This window comes from Arvicola amphibius, chromosome 3, assembly GCF_903992535.2.
Source record: "Arvicola amphibius chromosome 3, mArvAmp1.2, whole genome shotgun sequence".
Lineage (NCBI taxonomy): Eukaryota > Metazoa > Chordata > Mammalia > Rodentia > Cricetidae > Arvicola > Arvicola amphibius.
Window position 1 is genome coordinate 39,646,781 of NC_052049.1, and position 12,573 is coordinate 39,659,353.

Consider the following 12,573-nt stretch of genomic DNA (forward strand, 5'->3'; position numbering starts at 1 on the left):
GCAACAAATTATGAAAGGCCCAGAACTATTAAATATAATGAATTAGAAATAAAAAGCTAAAATGCAAAAAATAGAAATTCTAAAGTATTTTGTGAGCCTTTTGCTCAAGACAAAATTAGTTTCGGATTATTTTTAAATAGTGAGTTTTAGGAAGCCAGTATTTGATTCCAACCAGGTAAGCAGGTAGGTTGACTGCAGATATGCACCGCTCCCTCAGCTCCTCCCAATCCAACCCCCCCCCCCCGGTTGCATCCCCAGCTCAGCGGCAAACCAGTTGCTGAGACCTCCCTTCACTCCGTCCCCCAGATCTCCAGTGGGTCACTCAGATCTTTCCCTCCTAACTCCCCACTCCAACTCGATGCTTTATCCCAGTCCCAAGATCCAGCAGACACTCCCTGGGAACCCACTACTACACTCATAGATCAGTGCCTTGCTCGGTTCTCTTCAGAAAAGCTTCCTCCTGCAGCAAATGGAATGAATACAGAGACCCACAGTCAGACAATGCGCAGAGAGGGAGAGACCTTGGAACACTCAGCCCTAAATGGGATGTCTCCAGAAAATCCCTCCCCTCAGAGCTCGGGGAACCTTATGTAAGAGGATGCAGAAAGTGTAAGAGCCTGAGGGGATGGAGGACACTAAGAAAACAAGGCCCTCTAAATCCACATGAGCAAAATTCATATGAACTCACAGAGACAGGAGCAGCATGAATAGGGTCTGCATAGATCTGCACCAGGTCCTCTGCATATATACTATGGCTTCCAGGTTAGTTTCCTTTAAGGGATTCATGAGTGTACAAATCAGTGGGTCTCTGTTTCTTGTGCCTTCTCTTGGGCTCTATTCCTTCTGTTTGTTTGTCTTGTCCAACTCCAGTGTATTGGGTTTTTTTTTATCTTCTTTTATTTTATTTTTATTTCTTAGAAGCTTGTTTATTTTCAAATAAAAGATAGAAGGGGAATGGATTCAGATAGGAGGGGAGGCAGGGAAGAATTTGGAGGGGAAGAGGGAGGAGAAACCATAATCATTATTTATTATGTAAGAAAATTTCCATTTTCAATAAAGGAAAAATAATAGTCAGTAATGAGGCAAAAGAAAAAAGATAATATTAGTCCTGTATTGTCTTTCCTCCTCAATCCCCAATTAATATCACTCCCCATTTTTTTCCATAGCCCCTTTCATATCACCAGTATCCTGTTATCCTACTTTCTAGAACTTTCTCAGTAAGGATGTGAGGAGAGGGAGGGAACAAAGGATGTAATTATATCTTCATTGAAAACATATATTATATATAATGTATATATTACTCAAAAATTAGGAGAACATAGTTCTGAAACAAGAATGTACCACTGTCCCCAAATACTGAAGGCTGGGTAAAGAAAATGGGACAGGAAGATACTGTTCGAAATGTACTTACATGCCCTGCCTTTCCTCTCTCGTGCCTTGAGAGCTATCTTATCCTGTGAGGATGAAACATTCTAGAGCCTTTCCTATCCACCAGAAGGGCACTTTGTCCACCATACAGCAAATCTTGTTTTGAAAAATGATAAAAAGAACATGTTTCAACTTAAACCTGATATAACATGTATTAGAAAAGGAATTGTCATTTAATATCACAAGAGTATTGTTTATCTAATCTAAGTATGAGAATATCTGGCTATAAAATATTTAGATCAATAGTAGAGACAAAAATATGGCTAAATGACTAAGATAAGTAAGCAGACATCCCACCTTCTATTATGTTTACAATATTTTCATGGAAGAGTTTCTCCACCTCCCCTGGCAGTACAAAATAAGAGATGCCTTGGAAAGTGATGGAGCTTCCATCAAAAGAGCATGGGCTTTGCCTAGGCACTGAGAAACGTCAGCCAAAAGCCTCAGTTCTGCCATGAGTAACCTGTATAGATTGGTTATTTCAACGGATCTCATTCCTCTGTCCATTTACAGGAAGCACGCATGGCTTGGGCCAGGCTAAAAGGTAGAGAAACACTGTAATGTTTCTCAGGAAAACCACACTTTTATGTCTCAGACTGTCTTAGATTATGACCTTCTTACACAATGACCAATTCAATAATGACCACATGACCTCTATTAGGCCATTGTGTTGTGGACTATTATTTTAACTCAGCAAAGATGTGTTACATTTGTTTATGCTGTGGAATATTACTTTAACTCTATAAAGCTGTGTTACTTTTGTTTATTCTCCATTTGTTTAGTTACATAAAGATGCGCTGCATCTGTTTCACCTTGCCTGCCTAAGGCAGCTGAGTGTTCTAATCAAGAGCTGAAAAGCAAATAGCTAGACACAGAGCAGGTAGGGCTGGCAGGAAGAGAGAATAAACAGGAAGAGAAATCTAGGCCAAGAGGAGGAACTAGAGGAGAAAGAGGAGGGGAAGACTAGGGAGACATTCAGGGCCAGCCAGACAGCCTTCAGTCAGTAGACACTAGAAGCAGTTAAACTAAGATATTAATAAAGAAGGTGAAAACCTCTGAGGCAAAGGATAGATAAAAGAAACAGGTTAATTTAAGGGAAAGGAGCAAGCCAGAAATGAGTGTAAGCTAGGTCAAGCCTTCATCACTAGTAAAAAGTCTCCATATCATGATTTGGGAGTTGGTTGGTGGCCCCAAAGAAAAATGTCTGCTATACCAATGAGATTCTTTCCTGAGATTCTCACCAAAACTATTAGAATAAAGAAAAATTATACTTCTCCCAAGGCTGCTGAAGCAATAGGCAAAGTACATGGGAAAAATATTCAAGTTGGTGACAAGATTATACGTACAGGGTCTGTTTTATAATATCAAGATAAAGGAAAAACTAGCCACAAAATGAAAGTAAGGTTCTAACGATAGCTCCTAGACCCTGAATCCAGACATACCTTCTGGGGTTGATTCAATGACTTTATTCATTTAGGTTGGGTTATAAACATTTTTCACTAGTATCTCCCCCCCCCCAAAAAAAAGATGCACACCTTGAATGGTGACGTGTCAGAGAGACAAAGGAGGCACTGGGGAGATCACTCACTGGTTAAAGCACTCATTGCTCTTGCAGAGAACCCCAGTTCATGGCACTCACAAGGTGGTTTACAATAGGCAGTAACTCCAATCCCTAGGGTATTTGACACACAAGTTGCCTCTGTAGGCACTAGGGATACACATGATGCACATATATACATGTTGGCAAACATTCATGCATATAGGATAAAAATAAAGAAATCTTTTTTGAATAAGAGACAAAGGAATCCAAAATAATGGGAAAATATGTGTATACAAAGGTCCACAGTAAATTCTTCTAATAAGATAAGGATAACTTTATATACCCATTCTCTCATATATGACCAACATTGAACTCACATCATTATAAACCCAAACTCTTCTGTCTTGAGTGTGTATGATCTTGTCAGCTATGTCTCTAACACAATAAAGACCATCATGGAATCAAGATCATAATTTAGCTGTAGGTATAATCTGTTAATATTCGACACAATGGTGCATATTTTAAGTGAGTATATACAAAATGAGCGGCTCAGACAGCAAAGTTGAAGATAGCATTTAGGGAAGGAGACTCTTCAGATCAGTCTATTTAATTAATTCCAATTAATCCCATTAAAGACTGATATTTGATCAGAATAGTCTAAAACCAAATGTTTCTAACACACACACACACACACACACACACACACACACACACACACACAAACACTCCTTTCACTGAATCGATGAAATAGCCGAGTAGGTCAATACATTTTCCACCAAGCCTGACAACCTGAATTCAATCTCTGGATCCCACATGGTGGAAAGAGACAATTGACATCTGTAAGTTGTCCTCTGTCCTTACCAAGTACACTATGGTACACCTCCCTCCTGCCCTCTGCAAGACAAAAAAAAAAAATTCTTTCAAAAAGAGTGTCTCGGAATTTTGTTTCAGGTACAAAGTGGCTGTGCAGGGTATGCGAATTTAAGTCGTTTCGATCAAATCAGGTCTAAGCGACTGTCACATAAAGTTTAGTGACACTAAACCATGATGAAGGGCTGTGGGAGGAGCTTTAAAATGGCGGCTGATATTGAGCAGCACTCTTCTGTTCTTATAGGACAATAGTTCCATTGCCAGCAAAGTTATGAGCAAGGTTATCCTAAGCCTTTAGAGCCAAGGAATAAGCCTATCTTATCTTCTTGCAACTTTAAATCCTTTAAGTCTCTGGCCAATTCTTCCTGGATGACTGAGAGGATAAGCAATCATTCTCTTGGCACTGACGTTTTGTTGACTGTTTACGATGACACAAAATTCTGCATCTCCATTCCTTTGTCTCGTGTATTCACAAATCAAAACTTGAGAAATAAAAATCAAGGGTGCATGAAGAAATGGGTGAAAACGGGGTGAGGAAGACTTAATCGGGTGGGAGGGGGAATGGTAACAGAGGGAGAGAGAAAAAAGGGAGAAGACATGACACTAAGGGAAAAACATAGATGATTATACATTTTCCTTTATTAAATTGCATATAGTGTAATTGGATTTATGTCGATTGGGGTAACAATGCTCCCCCAAATAACTTACACCATATAATGAGAGCCCCAGTGTCAGGCATGGGAAATCCCCATTTGAGCGGTTGTTTGGCAGAGGATCCAAAAGACCCCAAAATAATAAAGGCAATTGCTATTGCCCTTGAATGCCATCTAAAAAGGAAGGTAAGATGCTATTGCTGAAGACACAGTTTACTCCCAATACAGGACTTGGAAGAATCAATCTGGATCTGAACTGGAAGGCTTCACACTGAGAGGTAGCTCCCAGAGTTTTGGAAGAAACCAGGCAAGTTCGCAACAGAGAAAGCAAACCAATGAACACCAATGAACCACAGCAATGACCAGCAAGGCAAAATATTCCTATAGGTGTAATAGTGGCACTAATAATCTAGTGGTAACCAATAGTCATCTAATTAGACTTAAGGCCTATTCATTACAAGGAAATTTATGCCTGAACTGTAAATTTAGCCAAATACCTGGAGCAGGTGATGCCACGGAACCCAGAGGAGAATATGTTACTGCCACTTTCCTAAATTAGTATAATCTCATCTTAAAAATTTATCCTCAGAGCCACACATAAGTATAACTCACATTCCTCTTCAAAGAAGGTTCTCTTTGAAGTAGATGGAGACCAATACAAAAAATTAACCCTACAACTTGTCAAGACATAGAGATCTAACCCTGATTGAATACAATTATACCACAAGCGCTGCATTTGTAGCTCAGGGAACATCAGGGAAGAGGGGGAGACAGATGGTAAGAACTAGAAGACCAAGACAGCTACAGTGAGAAAATATCTTCAAAAAATAAAAAAGGGGGCACAAAGTGTATTGGGGAGTAGATCTGGGAGGATTTAGGGAGTGGCTGTGAATATTATATAAAATTCTCTAAACATTAATAAAATTATTATATTTTTTTTAAAAATATCAGAGTTGCTGCCATGAGACACCCCAGAGAGAGGCAACCAGCACTGCCCGCTTCCATCCGTATTTGCAGTGAGAAAGGTGGCCAGGGCTTCTCAAGCACTCGGGAGCTGGATCCATCAAATTGTCTCACATGGATCCCAAAAGCGAAATTATTTCAAGCATTTGCATAGATGGCAACGCGGCTCCAGCTGGTCACGGCACAAAAGGAGTCCTTAACATCCAGACCAGGCAGTGCGAAAGCTGAGTGGGCTGCTGCGGACTGGGTCTCGCGCTCTTTCAAGTTTTCCTGCAGCATGTCAGTGCTTTCATGTCGGGGAGAGGGAGATCAAAGCAAATGATTTCAAAAGTTTTCCGAGGCTGAAAAGAAGCACGAAGAGTTCATGGAAAAATTAGAAGCCCAAGCAGTGAATCCGTACAAGCGAAGCAGCCACCATTTTGCTAGCAAAAGAACTTCCTGGAAACCTGCAGGGCAAGTGTGTGTGGCTAAATGTGTGTGCTCCTGTCAGTATGCAGACAGTACCATTTCAGACACTCAGTGAAAGCCCGGGACCCAGAAAAAACCTTGAAGGGAAACTTTTTGAGAGTAAAGCTAGCACACAAACTTTGATAAAAATGCATCTATCAATACTCAGTCTTAAACGTGAACCACAGAATGAAGCTATAGAACCACACAAATGCACACATATAACATACGAGCACACACATACACACAAACACACTCACACATACACACATACATACACACATATACATACATGTACATGTAAACATACATATAATCATACAAACACACACATGCACACACACAAACACACCAGCAGTTCACACAGCCATGATCCACACCCACCCTTAATTCCAGTGCACATTCATTATGATCTGTTACAGCATATACATTCTGTGAGGTAGTTGAAGATCAGTTTCCTATTAAGTAATTCTTAAGACTTTAGCAATGCTTTCTTTTGATTTATCAATTTCGATGGGCCGTTGAACAAACATAATTCTTTTTTATTCTTTTTGTCCCAATGGACAAGCTCTCACCCTGCAGCTCAGGTTGGCCTGGAACTCACGATGTAGCTCAGGCTGACTTGACTGTGGCAGCACATCTCCTCCTCAGCCTTCTAAGTACTGGGATTATAGGTAAGCTACTGCACCTGGGCTTCTTAGTATGGCATTCATGAGACAGGGCTCCACAGAACGGTGTGATTTCAAACTTCATAAGAAACATTCATACAGTGCCAACTTTTCCTGTGGCAAGTAAAAGCCTGCCACCTACTCTCTTGTTTCCTTTTTTATTTTTAACAAAGGGAAATTTTAACAAAATAGAAACAGGGCAGTCAAGTTAGATAAATCCAAAGTAGTTTCCCAAGAAACCAAAACTGTGATCATCTATTCCATATTCACTTAGCAAGCACTCGTTGAGCATTTCTGTTGTGCCAGGGGCAAATTTCCCAGGATGAACCGTTTCACTATAAAAATGCTATGCCAGAGATGCATTATTATAATACGGACACAGGGTCACACAGCTATGTGAATGTGGCTGGTCCCAGGCTATCCTCCTCAGCCCTTATTGGACTGCCATAAACATAGCACCTGTGCACACATACACTAGTTTAACAAGTGGTTTCTGAGATGAAATTCACAAGAGGTTAAATGCAGAACTCAGAGATTTCTGTTATATTTAGGGTCAGACATGCAGGCATTACTACAACCAACTTTATAAGATTTCAGCCCTAACATCATTAATACTTACTCTTGCTTGACATAATCTCAGTGCTCTAGTCAGATTCTAATCTTGATTCTTTCCTACAACAGAAATTATGCAATAATGTCACCTTCAGTTACTAGTTTCTCTCTTTTTATAATTTCCTCTATATTTTGTGATTATTATATCATTACATCATTTCTGCCTTCCTTTTCCTCCCTCCAATCCCTGCCATATAATACCCCTTCCTTGCTCTTTTTCAAATTCATGGTCTCTTTTTTCATTGTTGTTACATATATGGGTATGCATATGTGTGTGTATGCATACATATTGCTAAGTATGTAAGTGCAACCTCATCAGTCTGTATGATGTTATTTGTATGTTTGTTTTCAGAAATGACCACTTGCTATTAGATAGCTTGCTCGTGTGTTCTTCTCAGGGAAGACTATTTCCCCATTCTCAGTATCCTTTAGTTACCTATAGTTCCTTATGGAGGGCTGAGGCCTCCTGGGCTTTCCCCAGTCTGCATTAGCATGTCTATTGTTGGTGTCCTTGTTAAGCTGAGGTTTTGGCAGCCATATTTAGGGAACTTTATGAGTGTAGCTTCTTTCATGTATCAGCACTATGTTCCCTGCTTTGCTCATTAGTTTGTAGATATTTGGATTGTTTCCACATCTTAGTTGTACTGAACAAGACCTATTAACATTTAGATGAAACTTTTATTAAGACATATAGCATCATTTCTTCTGGATACACACATACACACACACGACATATAAATAGGAACTACCAAAATATCTTCCAAGGGTATTACACTGTTTTATATTTCCAACAGCAACGAATGATGTTTTAACTTCTTTTTCTTTTTGAAAATTTGTTAAAGATTGATATTAATTGTTGAATTTCTGTTATACTATAGGAATGAATCCATATAATCTTGGGGTTTCCTTTGTTGTGCATAATTAAAATACTAATCAAATCTCTTTATCTGTGGTTGAATTTGGAGATTTTATTTCATATAAGTCCATTTTGGTAGTTGTTCTTCTAGCAACTTTAAAATTTCATCTAAATTGTCTATGTTTTTTAAAAAAATATTTTTTTCTTTTTATCTGAAGAACTCCCATGACGATTTCTATTAGGCAATTTAGGGAGGAATATGAATCTCTCAATTTTTTGTTGACTTGGGTATCACTGTATTTCTGTAACCCTGTTTGTCCTCTAGTCTCCGTTGTTACTCACGAGGAGTCAGCTACAGAGATTCTTTTATAAATGTCTTCTTTTCTCTTTTCTTATGAGATTAGTTCTTTGTGTTTCAACCTTTTACTAGATTGTGCCTTGCATGGATCCCCATAAGTTTATATTACTAGGAGTTCATTGATTTTGTGTGTAAGTAGATTGATGGTTTTTCATCAAGCCTGGGAATTTTTCAAGAATTACTCTTGCAAATATATTTTCTTCTCTCTTTTCTGCTACTGTAGTTATACATAGGTTGTTGTGACTGATGGTGTCCCACACTTCCTGATGGTTCTGCTTGTATTTTCTTGATTGTTTTTTTCCTCTGGGTTCTTTTTTTTTTTTTTTTTTTGGTTTTTCGAGACAGGGTTTCCCTGTAGTTTCTAGAGCCTGTACTGGAACTAGATCTTGTAGACCAGGCTGGCCTCGAACTCAGAGATCCGCCTGCCTCTGCCTCCCGAGTGCTGGGATTAAAGGCGTGCGCCACCACCGCCCGGCTTCCTCTGGGTTCTTTTATTAAACTTTATTAAAGTTGATGGAACTTTCTCCATCAACATAAATTCCATTGAACCTTCTCTGTAGAGTTTTAAAACTCAGGTTATTTTAATTTTCAACAATGAAGTTTCACCTTATTTCAATTTTATCATTTCTACCTTTGCACTGATATTATTTATATGATGAATGTTGTCATACCTTCCTTTACTTTGAAAGTATGGTTTCTTTTAGTTCCTTGAATATGTTGATAGTAGGAGCTTTGATATTTCTGTCTGTTGACTCTGACACCTGAGTCTTCTCAAATGCAGTTTCCGTTCAGTCATTTTTCCTCAATGGACTAATGATACCTCCATGTTTCCATGAATCACTTTTATATTTTTATGAAAATTTATCTGTTTCTGAAGATAAAATTTTTGATTTTATAACTTCCAATAATGACTACTATACCCTTGATTTTGTTTTGTTTTGTTTTTAATTAAAACACATCTTGGCCAATCACTTAGGCATATTGCTAAATAACTCTTATATCTTAAATTAACCCATCTCTATTCATCTGTGCATCATCACGTGTGTTCATGTCCTACGGGCAAGTTTCCAGTGGGCTCCCACAGATATCTTTCTCCTTAGGTGGCATGGCATCTCCCTGACTCTGCCTTCTTTCTTCATTTGTCTGCTTGGAATTCCTGCTTTGCTCTATTCTAAGTCTCTGGCTAAAATAGCTTTATTCATTAACCAGTAAAAGCAACATATATACAGAAGTACTTCCCGCACCATTAACCTTTTTTTTCTGTTTAAATAAAACAGAAGGTATGTCAGTTTTCTTACTTACCTACTTCCAAGACTTCTGTTATTTTCAACAATAACTTAGTTTTCATATTCTGTTTCAAATAATGCCATTCTTTTGGATATTCTATGGCGCTCTGTCTCAGAGATTGTCTTTTCCCCCAGAGAAGATTTTCAACCAGTCTTTGGATTTGAGAAAATAATTTTTGCTTGAACCATCTAACTTTTGCTTTATAAGAAAAGTACTCAAAGTTATTTCAAGTTCTCGTTTCCCAATGTATACTTCTAAATTATAGGCAGACTGGCACAAGATAATTAGATCCCACAATCCTGGGTCTGCCGTTTCTGGAGCTAATTTCTACCCTTTAAGATACTGGTGAATGAAGGAAAAGGGGCTTCAGATTATTCAGTCCTCTGACCTGAAAGATTCTAGAACAATGAACTGCCGGATGGAGTTAGAAATGCCGGTGGCCCACCTCTTCTAGGTAGACTTCAATATTGGGAGAGAAAGAGAGCCCAGTGCTTTGACTACACCCATCTCAAATACAGCATCTAATGTGCTAGGACGGCAAGTCAAAGGAGTGGTTAGTGGGCTGTGTTTTAAATAACATAAACTCTCACTTGATAACTCAGATTTAATAGACTTCCTTGAATAAGCATTTCTTCATTTGCTTTATCATTTAGCCCAATCCCTACATAGCTAAATGGATGAGTTTTCAACCAATTTTCACAAGATTTTGTTCTCTTTCTGGTCCACGGGCTTTTTGCTACTATTCAAATTGAACACTACTATTTTTTCTTTTTCTCATTGTTCCATAGACTGTTCAAAATTTTATAATAGTCTTGTATCAGACCACAGACTGGCACTTGCAGACCCAAACTAGGAAATTTCTATTGCACTGTGCAAAGAATAGAAGCTTTTAAAGAGAATTCTAAACTAGGATTCTTATATTTATCACATATGAGAATCACCAGAAAATGTTTCTGAGCTGTGGGATAGAAAATCTAAAGTTTCTGGAAACTGTATCGTTTTCAAGAATACCTTAGCAGTATTTCTCAACTTTTAGTGAGCAAAAGAATCATCTGATAGCTTGTAGCTATTTTTCAAAAACACTTTATTTTGGTATGATTTTAAATTGCCAGGAAGGTTGCAAAGATAATATAGAGGATTCCCATATACTCTTCATATAGACTCTAATAGTATCACCTTACACAGCCACACACCACAGCCAAAACCAAATTGTTGATATGTCTAAAATGTTATCAAGTAAGCTACAGAGTTTGTAAGGATTTTACCAATTTCCCATCAATGTTCTTTTCCTACTGTGGAATACTTATATTATGTTACATATAGTTCAAAGTAATTGGCAGCACAGACTCATCTTTAGCAAGCCTGGAATTGAGCCTAAGATTCTTTTCTTTTCATGCCTTTGTAGGTGATGCCTTTAGTGCTTGTTCAAGGGCACATCTTAAATGCACATCATCCTTGGATAAAAATAACACATTTTTTTAGGAATCATTTGATTCTACCAGGCTTGGGCTTTAAAACATTTTATAGTCTACCACTTATTTTCTTAGGAACTTTAAAGACAATGGTGCATAATAGATTTTAATCCTTTATTAGTTTATCAAATCAGAATTTTCTGATGATAAAAAGCTGCTTGCCAACAGAAGTGGAGAGATTAGGAAATTGATTTTCGCTTGCTACTTTTTTGCTCTAGGCCTCTTCAGATAAATTCTGACAAGATAAAGCCAGAACATAAACAATATAGTTGGATTTTTTAAGATTCATTTTTTATTGTCTTTTCTTAAATTATGCTATGTGCACATGGGTACAGGTTACCACATAGGTCAAAGGTGTCAGATCCCACTGGTTCTGGAATTATAGGCAGTTGTGAAATTTCCCACATGGATTCTGGGAGTCAGACTCCAGTCCTCTGGAATGGCAGTGTGCTCTCTTAACTGCTGAGCAATTTCTATGACCCCCCTCACACACCCATATTTTAGTGTGTTTAATCCATGAGAAAGGGTTCCCGTTATTTTTATTTTCTCAGTGTGAATACTTCTATATCTTTGTGTCCTCTGTGTGACCTTTCCCCTGGATTTGTCACATGTCCTCAGACATGCACAGTTTTAGACTTGTTATGCACCATTTTACTATTGCTGCGCCAATATTTGAATGTCTTAACTCCTCAACTTTTATCTTAACTCTCATTATGTGGTCTCCTTCAAAACTGAATTGGTTACTACTGGCTCTAGATTTGCACAGTTTTCAGAATTAGCTCACCAAATTTCTCAAAATAATTCTATAATCTTGTGTTGCCAATTAATAATAAATTGAAACACTAAAAGCAAAATTTTCCAGGTCAGACAATCAATCAGCAGAAGACAAACAATGTACATAAATACAGGTCAGGCTGGGCTGTGTACGCTAGTCACTGTACTTTAACAACGATATACATTTACATTTATTTAAGTCCCACGTGTCTTACCTAAACCCTTCCCAATTCCATCTGAAAGGAACTTCTATACTTAGTTTATTAATTTATACATTCCTGTAATTTTTGTTAATATTATTCCTGTTTTTTTATGTTTTCTGTTTTATCGTATACATATGTGCACCCGTTGGAGGATGGGGCACAAACATATGTGCACATGCATGTAGAATCTAGAGATCAGTGTCAACTCCCTTCCACGATTTTCCATCTTCTTGACAGGGAGGGGCAGACTCCCTTGCTGAACCTAGAACTCAGGTTCTAGAGTGTCTGGCCGAGAAGCCTCAGAGTTCCTCCTACTCTACATCCTTGGCAGTGGAATTCCAGGCAGAAGGCAGTAATTCCAGCTTCCTCACATGGATTCTAGGGGACTGAACCCAGGTCCCCATGTTTGCATAGCTAGCGCTCACTAGCACCTATAATATCT